Source organism: Rhipicephalus sanguineus, chromosome 8 (genome assembly GCF_013339695.2).
Source record: "Rhipicephalus sanguineus isolate Rsan-2018 chromosome 8, BIME_Rsan_1.4, whole genome shotgun sequence".
Lineage (NCBI taxonomy): Eukaryota > Metazoa > Arthropoda > Arachnida > Ixodida > Ixodidae > Rhipicephalus > Rhipicephalus sanguineus.
This window is the reverse complement of record NC_051183.1, coordinates 146,831,692-146,849,096: the sequence shown is the minus strand read 5'-3', so window position 1 is coordinate 146,849,096 and position 17,405 is coordinate 146,831,692. Positions and strand designations below refer to the sequence as shown.

Below are 17,405 nucleotides of genomic sequence, written 5' to 3'. Positions count from 1 at the left end.
TGAAACGCTCAGTCCCGGTGTTTATGAGGAGCTGGGATCTATCGAGGTGCCTTTTGTTGTAGCTTTCGACTTCTCTATCACAACGTCTAAGAGATGCGTGCTTCAAACTTTGCGTTTCGTGACGTTAGCGTACAGTAAGAACATCGCAATGACTTTATGGTTAGAGGTTCATGCTACGGCGGGTACCATTTCAAGTTTTAAATAATTGCCCAATCATTGCCTCGCCGACTCAAAGAGATACATGTGTGTCTGTCAAGTAAAACTATGGTTGTAAGTAAACATGTATATAAAAGAAAATAAATGTTCTAGGTAATGAATCTAAGGCCCTCGTCCACAAAGCGTGTCGTACCGACTGCGCTATGCATCTTTTTCTTTCTCTTTACCGGCTAGATATGCAGATTGAGAATATATCGCAATATATCAGAATGAGAATATGGCGTCATATGTTTTGTAGCACGGTTCACGTACTTGGAGCATATTTAATTTTTATTCGACTTGCTTTAAAGAAACGCTGCTCTCTCCCTAGCTCATCCTCCTGTATGATCACGCGTTTGAGTGCGGTAGTTTGCGCACAGAAGACAATGGGACAAGGGCGAACATGTGATCAAGTTCACTTCGCTGACGTCATCATTGTGCCTTAAACAATTGAAATTACTTCGCGACAGTTCTCCCACGATCCCTATGAGGGCTATTCCGCCTGAAGATCAGTGGGCTATGCGACTGGACAAAGCACGAAGTGTCTATACTGCGACTCTTTTCAAGGGAGCGACGACTACAAACAAGATAAAGAAAGTTTGCTGTAGTTCTAAATCCTGCACTCAGTGCTCCTCCAATAGTGTGAAATCTCAAGTGCGCAACACGGGCACTCAGCGATTCCCGTTCGTATAGAGTTCTCACTGCTCCGTTTACCAAAGCGTCGATGACGCCAATGTCTGTGGTAAGCATGTAGGGTTTCTCCGGCAGGACTAGAATCTTGTTACAGTCATTCGCAGAGTCGGTGTTCGACATGCGCGCTACTTTTTGCTGCGCGTTATCGGCTTCCTGCTTGTTACGGCAGTTGAGATACGTGTTGTCTGCAGCAAGTCCCATCAGGTTGCTTTAGGGGCGAAGCTCCTTATAGCGGCACCCGTTCGTCCCCGTCGTAGTAGTGTGTAACCAGTCTTAAAAACGGAGGGGGCGTGCACATATGAAGGCTCCCTAAAGACAATGCGCTGCGACAGAACGTGATATGTATCGCCCTCTCCTCTCCTACGCTTCCCCTCTTTCTCCTCTCCTACGGTCCCCCCCTCCCCCATCTTGCCTCGCGGCGCAGCGGCGCCGACGCAGGCAGCGTCGCGAGGCAGCGTCGCGGCAGCGTCTTGATTGAAAAAACCGACCGCTCGCGCTGCACAACTGTTCACTGACCACCCCGTATATATAGGCACTGGATTTTGACCTCCAAGGTAGTGCGTGTGTGCGATTTCTCCTGTGCGTGATTAAACAATGAAAATTCACAGTGTTCATGTATAATTAAAGTGAGCTGCAAGTCGTCATAACTCTCATCGAACCTTTAGTATAAACGCGCCCGATCTCACGTCGGTGATGATGTACTGGGCAGAATTCACGGAAGATTCACGGTTTATCGATGAACCTCCGCAGCTTCGCCCACTCATCATCATTCACTCCGTGGATATGCTGTGATTTTTTTCCCTTCAGATGTAGCGCCGGAGAAGCGCCCGTGGGAGCAACCGTGCGCTTGGCGAAGCGGTGGCGCCCTCTCTTGTGCAGCGAAGGAGTCGGCCGCATGTTTCCGAAGCGGTTTTAGCGATTTTAGGTTAATTATTGCGATTACTTCTTGGTTATTTCTGTTATTTATATTATTATAGACCTCGTTCGTTTATTTTAACCCGGTTTTCAGCATTGCTAGCAATTGTTTTAAACCTGTTTTGACCATTTCATTTTGAGCATGGTCACGCCACATGAGATCTATGTATGGACTACAAGCCGGGCCTAAAAGTGCGACGCGCTTAAGAAATTCCGAGGTGGAACTCCGTTAAACCAAGCTTGTCAACCTATAGCAGCAACTGTATCGGGAAGCATGCCGCGGCCCGCTGTCCACGTTTCTCTTCGCATTGCCGGCGCGAGCCTCCCGTGGCAGGAGTTGAGGTCTCGAGGCGTGAGCCCCCGCCGGCTTGCGGCTTTCGTCGACCAAATGAGAGAGGCGCATGCGCAGGAAAGAACAAAACGACACTGCGCATGTCTGTTTCTGTGACAACGCAGGTGCGAGGAAGAGGAGTAGGAAATTGAATTTGGCTGAGGTGCAATGTCAAACGCATGTGCAAGTTCATTTTCCGGTCATGCACCTGGAGGAGTAGGGCTATCGCTCTAATATTCTCTAACGTAACGTCCTGAAGAGATCTTTTTGCTTTATGCGCGATGACATTGATGTACTGCTTACTCAGACTCTTCGTAGGAGTCAAACAATGAGAACAAAGAATGGGGAACAAAACAATGAGGAACAAAGCAGAGTGCGCGCGCGCTCAAGCAAGACATAGACGTCAAATTAGAAGAGGCGTAAGCATGCCAAACCTGGCTCAACTCAGCCGTAAGCATCCGAAACCTATGGAATGAATATCACAATAGAACAGTAGTAACCACACAAAATTTCGAACAATAACGTCAGAATGGATCAGCCGTGCATCTTACCCTGTGACATAAGGCCTCGAACGTGCTAAACAGGGCGGGGACGTCAATATAGATCGACTGCTCGTTTGGTTCACTACAATTATTTGAACAAATATCTCTTTATGAGTCATTTCTATATATTCAATACTAAACAACACTATTCTGATGTGAGACCGTCCAGGCACACACACGAAATGAACCAAGTGCAACAGGCATGCAGCCACAGAAAAAGCGTCCTACATTAGAAAATTCTGCTCTTTGTGGAATATGTTAATTCCGCTGAAGATAGTCCACTGCGCGTTGTCGTCCTACAGCGTAGTAGAGCAGGCCAGAGAACGAGAAACCTGTATACCTGTGGAGGCTGTTCAGATATGGCTACATATCGACCTATGAAGTGTCATTCTGATTAACAATTAAAGACTACTTCCACGTTCATTACTGCAAGTGTCTTAGCTTTACTGCTAGGAACAGCTGCATATAACTGTCCGATAGTAGAGTACATGGTATTCTAGATCGCTTTTCTTTCGTTCGCAACACATAATGATAGCCCTATAGATGGCATGACAGTTTTGTCCAAAACTGTACGATTATATTGTAAAATTGCAAGCTAACTTATTGTGGCGCGAATAGGCACGAAATGCCAATACCTCGCAATATATGGTAACGGTCTCCATGGACGCTTCACATGAAACAAGGAATTCCATTCTGACTGAAGCTTATGCGAAACGAAATAAATACCAGGCGGGTCAGCGCACAATATATCGGCAGTGAATGTCACGTGGCCAAAGATGTCTCGGGTTCATTACGGTCGATAACGATGCAGGGCTCTCCTCACGTCCTTCGCGCTGCTAGAGGCAAACACAAGACTGGCAGCTAATACTCATTAATTCGGCTGCGGTAGACCACCAGCCAGTCCTCGTATCGAGCCAACGGTAAGCATATACGTAAGTGAAAGCCCATCATTCCCCTTGTTGGCTTCCGGATCCGCATGCAGTCGTTGCACTCGGGCACGTTTCCTTCGGCACCCTTTGCCTTTCCTCGCTGCTATCGATCGCCCTGTCGTAGCCGATTCGCTGATGTTGTGTGCAGGGGAGCCCATTATAACCAAGAGTACACGCGAAGGGTAATGATAAAAACTCGCAAGGTACCTGCACCTAACGTGGTTTTGCACTGCCTCCAGGACCGTAGGCATTGCAACTTTTCTGCACATCACATGGCTTTGCATTGCCTCCGGGAGTGGCCCACCTTTGACGAAGCCACGATGTCACGTGATGATGTCAGGGGCGTAGCCAGAAATTTTTCCCGGGAAGGCCGGGGGGGGGGGGGTTCAGTTCAACCACCCGTTACGTATGTTTGTACTTGTATTTACACACATGCATAATCCGTCTTTTTCACGACGCCCCGCGTACGCGCTCTCCCTAGCGGAAAAGTCGCGAGACGTCTCTTCCGCTCGGAACCTTTGCTTCTGGCAATACCTATTGTCCCGGCCCTTAACAAACCCCTACCAAAACGGCAGAGGGCAGCACAGGAAAATGGAATAGGCGGATTGAAAAAGTCTGTTTCGGCGCAAGGTCGAAGCAATGAAAGCGATAGCAAAAAAGGGGACCATGAGCCGATGCGAAGCCGGAGCACTTGCACGATCGCGTTCCGTTGGCGTTCGTTGGGCATGCTACGACCTCGCGTCGTGGAACGCGAAGAGGGACGATACGCGCGTCGTATCTTCCATCTAGCCTGGTCGTTAATTCTCACAGGGCGAGCGGGGAACGCGGTCGACAGGCGGGCGATAGGGGGGCAGCGTAGGAGAGGAGAGAGAAGGGGAGGGGACGCGCATGCGCTCGAGCTCATCGCGGCGTTGCGCAGGAGAGAATTTCGGCATGTCTAGCCCGCGTTTCAGAGGAAGAGCGGAAAGGGGGAGGGGAGAGGGGTATGGGAGAGGGAAAGGGGTGAGGGGAAGGGGAGAGGGGTAGAGGAAGGGGGGAATGGTGAGGGGAGGTGTGTGGGGACGTTATGCGCATGCGCAGTAAGCGTGGTCACGCCGCACACCACCACCACCACCACCACCGGATTGAGCTCCGCCTTAAAGGGCCCCTAACCAGGTTTGACAATTTTGAGCTAACGACCGCAATGCATACACTGGGCGTTCACTATCACGTCTGCCAAAACTTGCAACGCTACGCGCCGCGGAAATGGGTCAAATTTCAAGGTGAACGCTGCTTGCCCTTCCTCTCACGGGCGCGTGCTTTAGAGAATGAGGGGATGACGTACATGAGAAAATGGCCTTACGTATATGTTAGTGCTGTGACGTCGCTCCTCTACGTAGACGACTGTGCTCTGACGTCGTCAACAGTAGCACGTGCCACTGGGATAATTATTTGACACGACATGTTTAGTTTGCGTAATTTCTTGCTTGACTAGATTAATAAAACTTGAGAGAAATAATGAGACATATAAAAGGAATGTGTGCGTCCTTTTCATTTTTTTTCGTGAATTGCAGCGAGATGCGGGGCTAATGTGCCTGCCTTTCCCATGCGTTCGTGTCCCCGCGGTTAGCGCATCGAGCAGACGCCAGCCATGGAAACAAAAGTAATGTTCTGGCGCGTTCGAGCACTCATTATGCTCATTTATTCTACCGCGTCCAAGTAAACGTTAATGCGGCACTGGCTCATGATACCGCCACTCTCATGCCCGTTCAAATGTCTCAACTTTCATGCCCGTCCCGCAGGAACAGGCAGTACACCACAGAGAACGCCGACAAAACGCCCACGGCCGCTACATAAAAAAAGGTAGCGGCCGTGCAACGCTGCTCGCGTGCTCGGGCTAGCTCGGGCACGTCATGCGCACGTGACCATGCATGCGCATGACGTGTTCATGCGTATGTGTCAAGTGAAGAGGGCAGGGAAGGGATTTGTCTTGCTAAGACTACACGGGGCGAGTGGCAAGGGTTTGAAACTCGCCTCCTCGCATCATGGTTTCGCGCCACTACAAATTCTTGTTTTTCTCAGCTCGTAATGAACCGATTTGAAAAATCCTTGCGTCATACTGCTCTTCATTTTGCACACAACTACTTCCAGCGTCTAACTAAAATTTGCTATGTGGCCTGGTGAGGGGCCCTATAAGATACTTCGCATCCAAAAAATCACACCATCTCCCGCTAAAGGGGACCACGAGGCGATGCGAAGCAGCGTTTCGGCATGTAGAGCCCGCGTTTCAGAGGTGGAGTGAGAGGGGGAAATGGGAGAGGGGATGTGGGGAGGGGGAAAGGGGGGGAGAGGAGAGGAGGAGTGGAGAGGGGGAAAGGGAAGGGGAGAGGTGATGTGGACAGGGAAATGGGAGAGATATGGAGTGGAGAGGGGAAGTGGAGAGGGTTTGCGCATGCGCAGTAAGGGTGGTCACGCCGCACACCACCACCACCACCACCACCGGATTGAACTCCACTATAAGATGCTTCACATCTAAAAAAAGTCACAGCTTCGCCGCAAGGGCGAAGCAATGAATGCGATAGCAAGAAATTAATGCTATACGAAGTGAGGCTCGCCAATGGATACTCTCAGTTTGAACAGCGCTCCTGTTGCAAAGGCGGCCCAAGCAGCAAAGGAAACTAGCGTGCTTCAAATGTCGAGCTGTGACACTTGATAGTTCGCGCTCATCTTCTGTTTGTTCGTTTAGCGGCGTCCCTTGAGCGCGAGTGGCTTTCGTACGCTCCGTAACATGAGCGCGGACATCACGGTGAAAGCGTGAAACATCCCTCTTCCCCTCAGCACGAGAAAACCGCGCGAGCAGACAGCGGAAGGGCAAGGTTCTCCCTGCGCAAGTATAAGAAGAAGCGAGCGAGCTCGCCGACGACTTTTAAATGCGCCCGTCGCGCTCCTAACGCCATCTCGCTGGTAATGAATAAACGCTTATAAGTGCAGCCGTCTCGGAGTCCGTCCAGCGGTAACGGGTGCGTATATAACGCTCGCCGTTAGCTACGTGGAGGATCTGCGTTTCGTGGCGTAGTGGATAGCGCCACTCGCTGTGGAGCAAGGTCCCTGGTTCGATTCCGCGCTTAGGAAGCATTTTTCTGAATGATTTTTCTTTGGGTCTTTTAGATATATATACATACTTATACATATACGGTGCATGACGGCGGCGATGGCGACGGCAAAATCCAGCCGAGACTGTCCATATAATTGCTATCGCAATAAAAATCACAGCATATCCAGCATAATGATGATGAGTGGGCGAAGCTGCGGAGGTTCATCGGTAAACCGTGAATCTTCCGTGAATTCTGCCCAGTACATCATCACCGACGTGAGATCGGGCGCGTTTATACTAAAAGTTCGATGAGAGTTATGACGACTTGCAGCTCACTTTAATTTTACATGTACGCTGTGAATTCTCATTGTTTAGAAAATCATTGCTTTAGAACACATCTGGCGTCTTTCGTTAAGCAGCTGGCGTCTTTTCGTTTTGCTTTAGAAACATCTGGCGTCCTTTCGTTTTGCTTTTAGAAAACGTCTGGCGTCTTTCGTTGGTTTATTTCATCAATCAACGGCGTTTTGAACAAAATTTTTATTGTTTAATCACGCACAGGAGAAATCCCACCAGGCACAACCTTGGAGGTAAACAATGGCTGCTAATGGGAATGAGAGACAGAAGAAGTCGGCTTTTAGCTAACACTTACGCTTCTACTTCTACTAACGTTTCCTACTGGAACATGCCAATGGCTGCTAATGGGGAATGAGAGACAGAAGAATTCGGCTTTTAGTTAACGCGCACGCTGCGAATTTTTTATTGTTCAACAACGCACAGGAGAAATCTCCCACCGGCACCACCTTGGAAGTCAAGATCTGGTACTAGCGTTAAGACTGGTTACGCACTACGACGGGGACGAACGGGTGCCACTTTAAGGAGCTTCGCCCCTAAAAATTGGAATTTCACACGAAGAACGAAAAGCAGCTCGATACTTGCAGGGCGCCGCTGAAGCACAAAGAACTTCCGAAATGAGCGCACAGGCATGCACAGGGCAAGCGTGAACTAAGAACTAACAACTGTCGCAGTTTTTACGTCTTTGTGTTTGGGAAACGCGCTGCAAGTGTCGACAGTGGAGAATAAGATGCTCTTGACAGTCCTTTTAGATGCGAAAGCATGTTATACTCGGGGCAGTGTCCGTTCTGCGGCGTCCGCACCCATACTCGCATGCGCCAACTCTCCCCCCTCTCCTCGCGTGAGCGCAAGGAGGTGGGATGAAGGAGATGGCGTGAGCGCTGCCTCCGCTCCGTTTCCCCTCTCTCGTTTCTCTCTCTCCGCCACAGCTGTGCGCTCGTATATAATTTGGCGCGCGCTCACACCCGTTGCACTCTTCTTCGCAACGGCGCTATTGCGTTGGCCATGGGCGAAGCTCAACGTAAGCAGCAACGGCGGCAAGCGTTGTACTCTCCTTCGCAACGGCGCTATGGGCGCTCGTGAAGCTGAACGTAAACGGCAACGCCGGCAAGCGTTGTACTCTCCTTCGCAACGCCGCTAGGGACTTTCCCGAAGCTGAACGTAAACGGCAACACCGGCAAGCGAATCTCGAAGCTGCGAGGCTGCGAAAGCGGGCGTTCGCTGTGCTTTCGCCATTCTCTCTCTGTGCAACGGTGTGCGAAACGCCATGAGCAACATCAACATCGGCGCTGGTTGCAGCGGCAGCGCCACCACCGCGGAGCAGAGCAAGGCTCGGGAAGCCGAACGTAAACGTTAGCGTCGGCAAGCGGTAATTCAAAGGCCTCGACAACCACCATTATGCCACCATACCACCGTCTCATAAGTTGCATAAGAGAAACGGAAACTGGATGAGCACCCCCCGCGATGCTTTCGCATCCCATCATGGTTGCCCGTAGGGGGAGATGATGTGCAATTTTTCTTTTAAACTGCGGCGCGAGGAGTGCCCCCTGTGTCTCCTGCCACAAGGGGGCGTATGATGCAAGGTGTGCCTAGAGTTACTGTATATGCTACCTTTAGGTAGGACAGTTGCGCATCTGTTTTCCAAACGCCGCTAGCAACCATGCATTGCGGAGAAGCTGACGCTCGGGCCAATTTTTGTATTTCTCGACGCCACCGCTGCAGCTCACTCAATTAACACTAGTCATCGACAGCCAATGTTTATCGCCGGCCTTCGACACGCCAGACATGTTTACCGGCTACGCGGTGAGCATTTCGCCTGGAAAAATGGAGTGCGACTTCACCGCATAGCTGTGGTTGCTAGCCGGACCTATGCGCTACTCTGCTACCTAAAGGTAGCATATACAGTGATTCTAGGTGTGCCCGGTGTTCTTTTTTTTTTCTTCCAAATCACGAGTGGGTAGCGAAAAGGGCCACTTTGTCGCGCGCGTCTCAAGGGCAGTTTTCAAATTGAAAGAAAATTAGGAGCGTTGTGTCTGCAAGTATCGACAATGGAGAATCAGATGCTCTTATATATTTCTTTTTCTTTGAAACTGCGGCGCGTGGAGTGACCTCTGCGCCTCCTGCCACACGGGGTCGTCTGATGTAAGGTGTGTCCGGTGTTTTTTTTTCCTTCCACATCACGAGTGGGTACAGAAAAGCGCCACTTTGTCCTGCGCGTCTCAAGGGCAGTTTTGAAACTGAAAGAAGATAAGGAGCGTTGAGTGACAGAAAACACGCTCAAGCTCCTTCGACATTTGCTTACCACCAGCGATAAATACCGTATATGAATAGCTCGCCTATGTTTCGCCAGCGCATGCATAAGGCATGGTTGAGTTGCCTAATGCAGCGGGCAGTGGAGCGAGTGGTCGATGGTTCCAATCCCCGGTCGGATGCTTCGGAATTTTTTCTTCTGCTTTATTTGTCTGTATATATATATATATATATATATATATATATATATATATATATATATATATATATATATACACACAGACAAATAAAGCACACGAAAAAATTCCGAAGCATTTCAACTTCAATGGGACAAATCTGCACAGAGGGGAGTGGAGTATATAAACTAACAAACAAAAGGGAACGAAAATAGCATCAAATTAATAACAACTACCACGCATATGAGTACTTAAGTGACACGGTTCATCAAAATGCGTGTTCTACATCGGCGCGAAAGATAAGTCGGTTGGCAGATTGGCGCTGAAAATGTGAGGCAAGCCCGACCCGCCGTTACCCACTCGAAGGAAGAAGTTGGTACATGAATGGTCTTTCCCAAGTAGAACTCCACATGAATAATACAAACATTCCGTGAAGTTTTTGTACATTGATGCTAGAGCGCTGCAGTACCCAGAAAATATCCAGCAGTTCGCTTACACCAAATGTATTCCACATAGTAGCGCTGGCAAGCTTGCACATGTTTATAACATTTTAAGCGTTGGCTTTTTCGAGCAAGTGACGTACATGTACATCCCTCTGTTTGTGCTGTCCACTCTCCCTAAAATATTGGAGGGGATCCCCTAAGTCAAATACGACTGCGCAAACGCTTACCTGAATTTATTGTTGCGAATCTCTGTATGACAGGCGGAATCTCACTCTATTTATTACGTCACCACGCACATTTTAAGAGAACAAAAAAAAAGAGTCCTTTGAAGCTCTTTTGTAAGTCCTGACTAGCCATGTACATGACTCTATTAAAGAGGCGCGAGAACTCTCTTTGTGGATCATTGTACTCTCGTCGGAGAGTCGCGGAACCCAAAAGAGAGTTAAAGGGGCTCTTTAGAGAGAGTCACATACGTGGGAAGTGATGACACACCGAAAAGGACTCACACATATTCTATTTTTTCTTAGAGCGTACTATGAAGTACTTCCACCATGGAAATGGGTCTGAACTTATCCAACAAGTAAATCATACGAGTGTCCAATCGACTTCACGACACAAATGGACGTATATGCACAGAAGCGGTAGCTTTGGTATAGCTGCGCGCAACCAGACTTTCCTGGAATACGTATATGCGCGCTGCCATAACTGGGGCCCTGCGGCGCCTGGCACTGCACGTGCTCCTTTCTCGTAGGGTGCCCTCGTTCTCCTCCGGCTGTTTCTATTCTCACGCACTGTGGACATACACTCGGCCCAGCGAGCCAAGACAATCAATACGTCTGGCTCCGCCGGGTGGCGACGGCATCGCGCTTCTATAGGTGGTCCCCTTCAGCCTTGGACACCCTCTCGCTCCCTAGCCGTCTCCCCAAGAAACATCTCCCTCATTTCCCAATCTCCATCTCTACAAGTTTCCCCACTTCCACGGCCGTTCTCGAGGTATCTCATTTCGGACACCACTCAGTCGTTTTCTTTCAGGACTAGGCTTTATTACGTCATGGGTGGGATACGACAGCACTCACCGAAAACATAGACGACACTGAAAAGTAGATGAAAGCCAAACTTTGCAGTTTTTCTACTTCTGAGTTTTGTACGTGCTTTGATGTGCGTTGGCGCGTCCCATCATGACTAACCAACCAGGCCGCCAGCACGACTCAAGTATGCCACTGGTGCATTCTATGCAATAGCGTTTTATATATTTGTTCATTTTCGTTGAATACGTGATGTGATTCACTTTTGAAGTTCATCTGCATATTGTATTATATTGCATATTATATATTGTATGTTGTATATTGTATATTGTATTGCGTATCTTGCTCTTACGCGTCGTCTCCTTTTACTGATTATTTTACTACCACCAGTGTGTAACATTTTGATGAGCTATGTGCTACAAATGCCCGAAACCCGTTACGTTTATAACATTTGCCCTCGTGTTCCCCAACCTGTTTTGAACAAACTGGATGAGAATATGAACGAATTATTAGGGCTCTCGATTATTAACACGAACATAACGATACAGTAGCAGTGCGCACAAAAATATTCACTGCCTAGAGTTCCATACTCCAAGGAGTGGAGGGGAACCCATAAGGAAAATAACAACAGTGAAAAAATTCAGCAGATCCCACGCCTTGTGGGTTTAATGCGAAGCAGTCAGGTAGTAGTTCTACGCTGAATTTGTTTGCTTTGAGCCAAGCGTTACGGGGTGGATCGACATGCTTTTGTAGGTGTAGTAGTTGTGTGCACATCGTGGGGTTGCCAGGCGCGTCGACAACGCTGGTGTTTGAAGGTCAACTTATGGTCTGACGTAACGTCAGCACTCCAGATAGAGCACATACGTCAATATTATGTAAACGAAGCGCACTTTACGGTGCGATGATGCGAATATCATACGCAAATTTTTGAATTGATTTTTGTTTATTAAAATGTACAAAATTACACTTAGGAAAGAGAGGACAAAAGGCATTAACGCCTGACGATGTCTTCCCACCTGTAACAACAGCAGTTTGCACACTAGCATAAACGGAAGTGATTCAAAACTTACACAAGGAAACATACAGAAGAGTAAAAGTGCATGTGCAACATTAAATACTTATACAAAGATAAAATAATATTTTGCAGATAAATATAAAATTGCAAACGTATAATTGTTGTTAACGCAAATCTTTAACCGCAAATAAAAAGCAATACACGCTGGAATTAACGCAACCAGCTATATAGAAAAGTAGTTGGCTTATTTCTTGCTTTACTATTTTTCCTGATTCATGGTTTGTTATTATTTTTTCTACGCATTCGACGGTTGTTCAAGAGTGTCGTGATCTGGTAGTGCAGCGCTTGTGAACCATAGTTTGCCCTGATCTTGTTATTCCTATAGCTAACATGTCGCAATGAACAAGGTAGGAATTTTTGAGGGCCTTGCAAGGTGAGTGAAAAGGCAGAGTCATTCTTAAGAAAGTGATTCGTAAACAAGGGATGGGTGTTTACGGATTTTTTTCATCGCAAGCTTCCATTTTCCCCTTCCTGTCGTTTTTAAGTAATTGATGTGTCTCAAGAGCGAACCGTAGGATCTTTAAGTTGTGTATGTTTAGTATCTTAGTACGATATTTCGTTAGCGTATTGCTCCGGGGTCGGCCAACGATTGAATATAGCATGCCGAATTGTAGGAATACGAAAGTAATGTTTATTAGACTTCTATAAAAGCGGAGCCAACACTGCAACCACAGACGTTAATCTGATATGACTCCTGTATCGTAGGAGTACATATGTATAATGTTTATTGCTTTCTTGTAAAATTAATATAGGCAGCACTAGAACCACGATTGACGTTGCACCGACATTATGCCTGCACAAGATTTTTCCAAAGCAGTTTCTATACCTGGCGTGGCTCTGTGGTCGAATACCTGACTTCCACGTATAATGCTCTGGTTCAATTCCTGTTGGGATCCTAATTTTCATTCTTTCCATTCGTCGGGTGAAAGTTGCCGATGTCGGTTTTTCTTAACGCTCTCGCATTTAAATTACCAATGTCTGTTCTCGACGTTCCTGGGTAGATATAAACTATCAATCACCTATGGCGCATACCTGTACACCGCGGCCCATGGTAACCGGGTATGTGCCACACGTGTCTGGAGGAAAGGGTTTATAACGTACCCGACAGAATTTTCACGTTGCTCATGTCATGACCAGACAGTCATATAATCCTCTTACCCTCCCATGCGAATATTGGCGTACACCGAGCTTGCTATCATTTTACCGTTAAATAAAGTAAGGAACGGTGAGTACTTTAAGAATGTGAAAAACTGCGACACTAAACATTTCCCTTTGTATAATTTCTTTCGTTGCACCACTCAAGGCCAGAGGCATCACCGAGGGGGAGTGGTAAAAGTACAAAAGAAGGAAACGAGAAAAAAGAAACGCCAGGCCTGCGCGGAAAGCGCAGCACGGTCACAGCGAAAGCTCGAAGAGCGGCATGTCTAGAGCCCGTTGAAAACTCTCTTGTGGCTACTAATACAAGTACACTAGCAACGTACCCACTACGACACAAGTCATAATTTTTGTGAAGTTGGGAAGCACCCACCACGACATTACTCGTCATTCTGCGGAGAAGAGAAGTACCATCTGTAAGGCATTATGTGCAGTTTCCTGATGCGACGACTGATGACAATGGAGAATCATGACTGAGTCTTTTGTAATGGGTTGGAAGCTTTAAATGACCCACTAGTTGCGCAATTGCATTGTGTGACGCCAGTCGTTATTTCGCTTACCCACCACGCTTTATAACATACGCTAACGTGAGAAAGATAGAAAGAGGGAATTAACTTCATTGAGACCCTGGGGAAATGGATCATGGGAGCCTTATGGGCTTCCTTGGCAACCAATAGAAGTGCACTTGCGGGGAACCCACTTCGCTATAAATCATAAGTTTTGCGAAGCAGGGAAGCAGCCATTATGCAATTTTTCGTCATTCTGCGGAGAACCGTGGTACCTGCTAAACACGTGCAATGCATTATGGGCACTTTGTTGATGCTGTGTCTGATGACGATGAAGAATTATGGAAGAGCCCTTTGTAATGGGTTGGAAGCATTCAGCAAACAACTCGTTGCGCAATTCGCATTGTGTGACGCCTGGTTACAGAATTCGCGTTGTGTGACGCTTGCTTGTTAATTTACTCTACTACCACGCTACATTACATAAGTTAATGTGGTTCCTTCCCGACATGAAGCCTGTATAGCGTCTTTTTGCAAAGCCGTTCCAAGAACCGGCATGTCTCTCATAGCTATCAACCCTTGTTACTTCTGCGACGTAGTTTACCATACACTTGCCTATTGCTGGGCTAACTTAATGTACACGCGCAAAATTTCAGCAGATGTATCGCCCGGTTTTAATATATATATATATATATATATATATATATATATATATATATATATATATATATATATATATATATATATATATATATATATATATATATATATATATATATATATATATATATATATATATATATTATGTTATTCGTGCATAGTGAAACACCACATTGAACTAAGACTAAGACATGGCGTTCTTGTTATGCAATACATTTAAACACAGCATGACCGGTGATTTGCTCTCTTATTTTATGTTTCACCGAAGCCGATAACCAGTGAGTTACAGTTGACTATCCCGAATGTTCGGCGGGCCTCTTTAGCATTATTGTGTAGTATTTATTTACCAGTGCTTGCCTCATCGATACACTGTCTCTATGGTGGGTACCTGTAGAACAGCAGCACAAAACCGCGTCTCAGAGATGCCGTCCAAGAGGCCGTTTTGTCGTCACGTAGCCCGAACGAGCTCCAAGGCCTCGAAAAGCCTGTGCGGAGACCACTTGGCAATCGATACGTCCGGTAGGACAGCGAGGCGCTCAGCCGTTCGATGCGGCTCGTAGAAGGAAAGACGATGCCGAGAGCCGGGTCGAACATCACGCCGTCTACGAAGGGTACAGCCTCCGAGCATTATAAGCAAGTTTCACTCCTACTCTCTTGAAAAAGAGAAGGTAGTTGTGACTACTAACTTGTGGGAAATAACTATTGTCACAATGATGACTAACTAGAGACAACCTAAGACAAATCACTAACTATAGACAACCTATACCAACATAATAAAAAATTTAGGCTCCGCTCACAGCTGTCGCTCTCGCACCCGGATATAACTTGCATACATGACAACCACGTTTGCGTACCTCCGTGACGCGAATCACCTTCCACGTAGGTGAATTTTGTATACAGACAATTATAATACCATACACTGCAATTGTTGCGTGTAAATATTTATTTATGGCCATTTATGTACTGTGTATTCCCGCTCCCCCACCCCCTCTTCTGTAATGCCTAATGGTGCTGAGGGTACTGTGATAAACAAACAAACAGATAAATAAATAAATACAGACGCAGTTATTGTCACTCGTTTACGGTCGAAAACCTGAACTTCCTCCTAAATTCAAGCAAATATTCCCACACCACTGCTCAGTAAAACGCAATATTTGAGGTAGGGACGAGGAACTTTTATTTGCCTATATGCGTAGTTTTTACATTAACAATAAAAAAGTACTAATGGCTAGAACGGAAACCACCTAGCAGGACTCTCTCGCACACATGAATGGCAGGCGCGCCGCATTTCTGAGGGTCGAGTTTGTATTTGTTCTTAGTTTGGAACCTGCTATAGGAGTAAAGGTAGTGGTTGAACCTTTCAAAACATAAAAAAAAACTCTAGTAGCTGTTATTGATGGACTCACGGCAAGGTAGTAAACTTCAGTAGCTCGTCGATTGCGCCATATTCATCCGAAAATTGTATGTAACGACAAATCATTCTCTACAGCAGCATTGCTCTACAGCTTTCGCTAATCATGCGCAGACAGTGATGAACTAACCATAGGGGCACCCTATTCTGTCACTTTGGTGACTAGTAGCGGCAATAGTACGCCGGCGTTCGTGTGACCTGGTGCATTGCTTGCTAACTTCTTGTTTCGTCGCGCTGCCGAAGTAGATCTCAGAGGCCAGGTAGAGAGCGTCGCGTGGCTGAGGTCTGTACACGTTCTTACGTCGTCATGACGTCAGACATTATGTCATCAGGCATAATATCATGAACTCACGTTCCTTACGTCGTAAGACGTTACAGAACTGTTCGCAGTGTGTTCGAAGAACAGCGGCATAATTCCTGTCGATTTGTTTCGCTGATACAGACCTGGGGTGCTATGCAGGATGGTCCGAGTTTGGCGAAACTCGGAATCTTTCCCAGCTCTGCCGACACCCCCTTTTGAACGAGCTAACAGTACGAAAAGCTCAACTTCATCCCTCAGCACGCGCTGCGTTCCATTGGTTACGATGGGACGCGGCGTCACGTCAAGGGCGGTCGACAAAGCTGGGTGTTCTCTTTAAACCAGGGGCATCTGCTTCGACTTGTTTGTCGTTCCACCGAGTGCAGAAGTGCACCCATGCAAGAACAGTGTCAGAAACTTTTACTAAAGATATTTTTTAGAGTTACGGGCGGTTGCAATTCATTTTCAAGCGTTTAATGTCTGCACTAAGTGAGCTTTAGAATAATCAGCATGGTGTCCTCTGAGATTAGCTCCGGCCCAGAGCCTTATAACACCGCGGCCTGAGCTAATCGCTGAGGCCACGTATGTAATCATCATGGTCGGCTTGTATTCGCCTCGAGGGCCTCCACTGGAGAGTCTGGCGCTGCGATCGTTTTGACGTCACTCATAGGACGCTCCTGCTCGTCTGCTACGTAGTTGTTGTGGAACGCGACGTTTGGGCAGGTTCTGGTGTGATCGCGGTGCACGACGTTGCATTGTCAGCTTTTGAAGCACAGTTTTGGTCACTCGAAGCTATTATCACCGGATAAACTGTGCCTGATTGTGTGCAAACAGCTTCAGCATGGTGGTGTACTGTTCGGTGCCGCAATGCCGGACGTATGCGACAGATCCCGGTGTAAGTTTTCACCATTACCCCAAGTGTAAAAAAATGAGGGAGGCTTGGCTGGTGAAGCTGAAAATGGGAAAAGATGCCAACGCCAACTCTCGAGTCTGCAGCAAGCATTTTCGTGACGGGGATTTCGTGTACGCCGCCGCTTCTAAGATGTTCGGTAAGTATCAGCTAACATGTGCTCGCGAGCCTCCTGGCAGCTTATCGCGGCTGTTTATCACCCGTGTAACCAGGGTTGCCAATGGTGGCTACTTTTCGCCAAATTGGCGAATTTGAGAGGCCCGGGGCGACCTAAAATTCTGAATGGCGACATGGCGAATTTTTGGCGATTTTCAGCTTAGGTCTCCACTGAGTTATGCATCCTAAGCTCAGCGCCTTCCCAACGAATGAGCGGCACTATTCTCTGTGTTTTTCTGGCTTTTGAGATACACATTACGCGCCGTTCTGTATGTCCGTCCTGCAAATCGTGTGTATCTCCTCAATTCATCTAG

At 47.3% G+C, this 17,405-nt stretch overlaps 1 protein-coding gene across 1 annotated transcript in view; it reads right to left on the bottom strand.

Annotated features, from left to right (window-relative positions):
* Positions 1-17,405, bottom strand: part of LOC119402385 (uncharacterized) — a 736,276-nt gene that overhangs the window by 173,188 nt on the left and 545,683 nt on the right. The window lies entirely within an intron of this gene.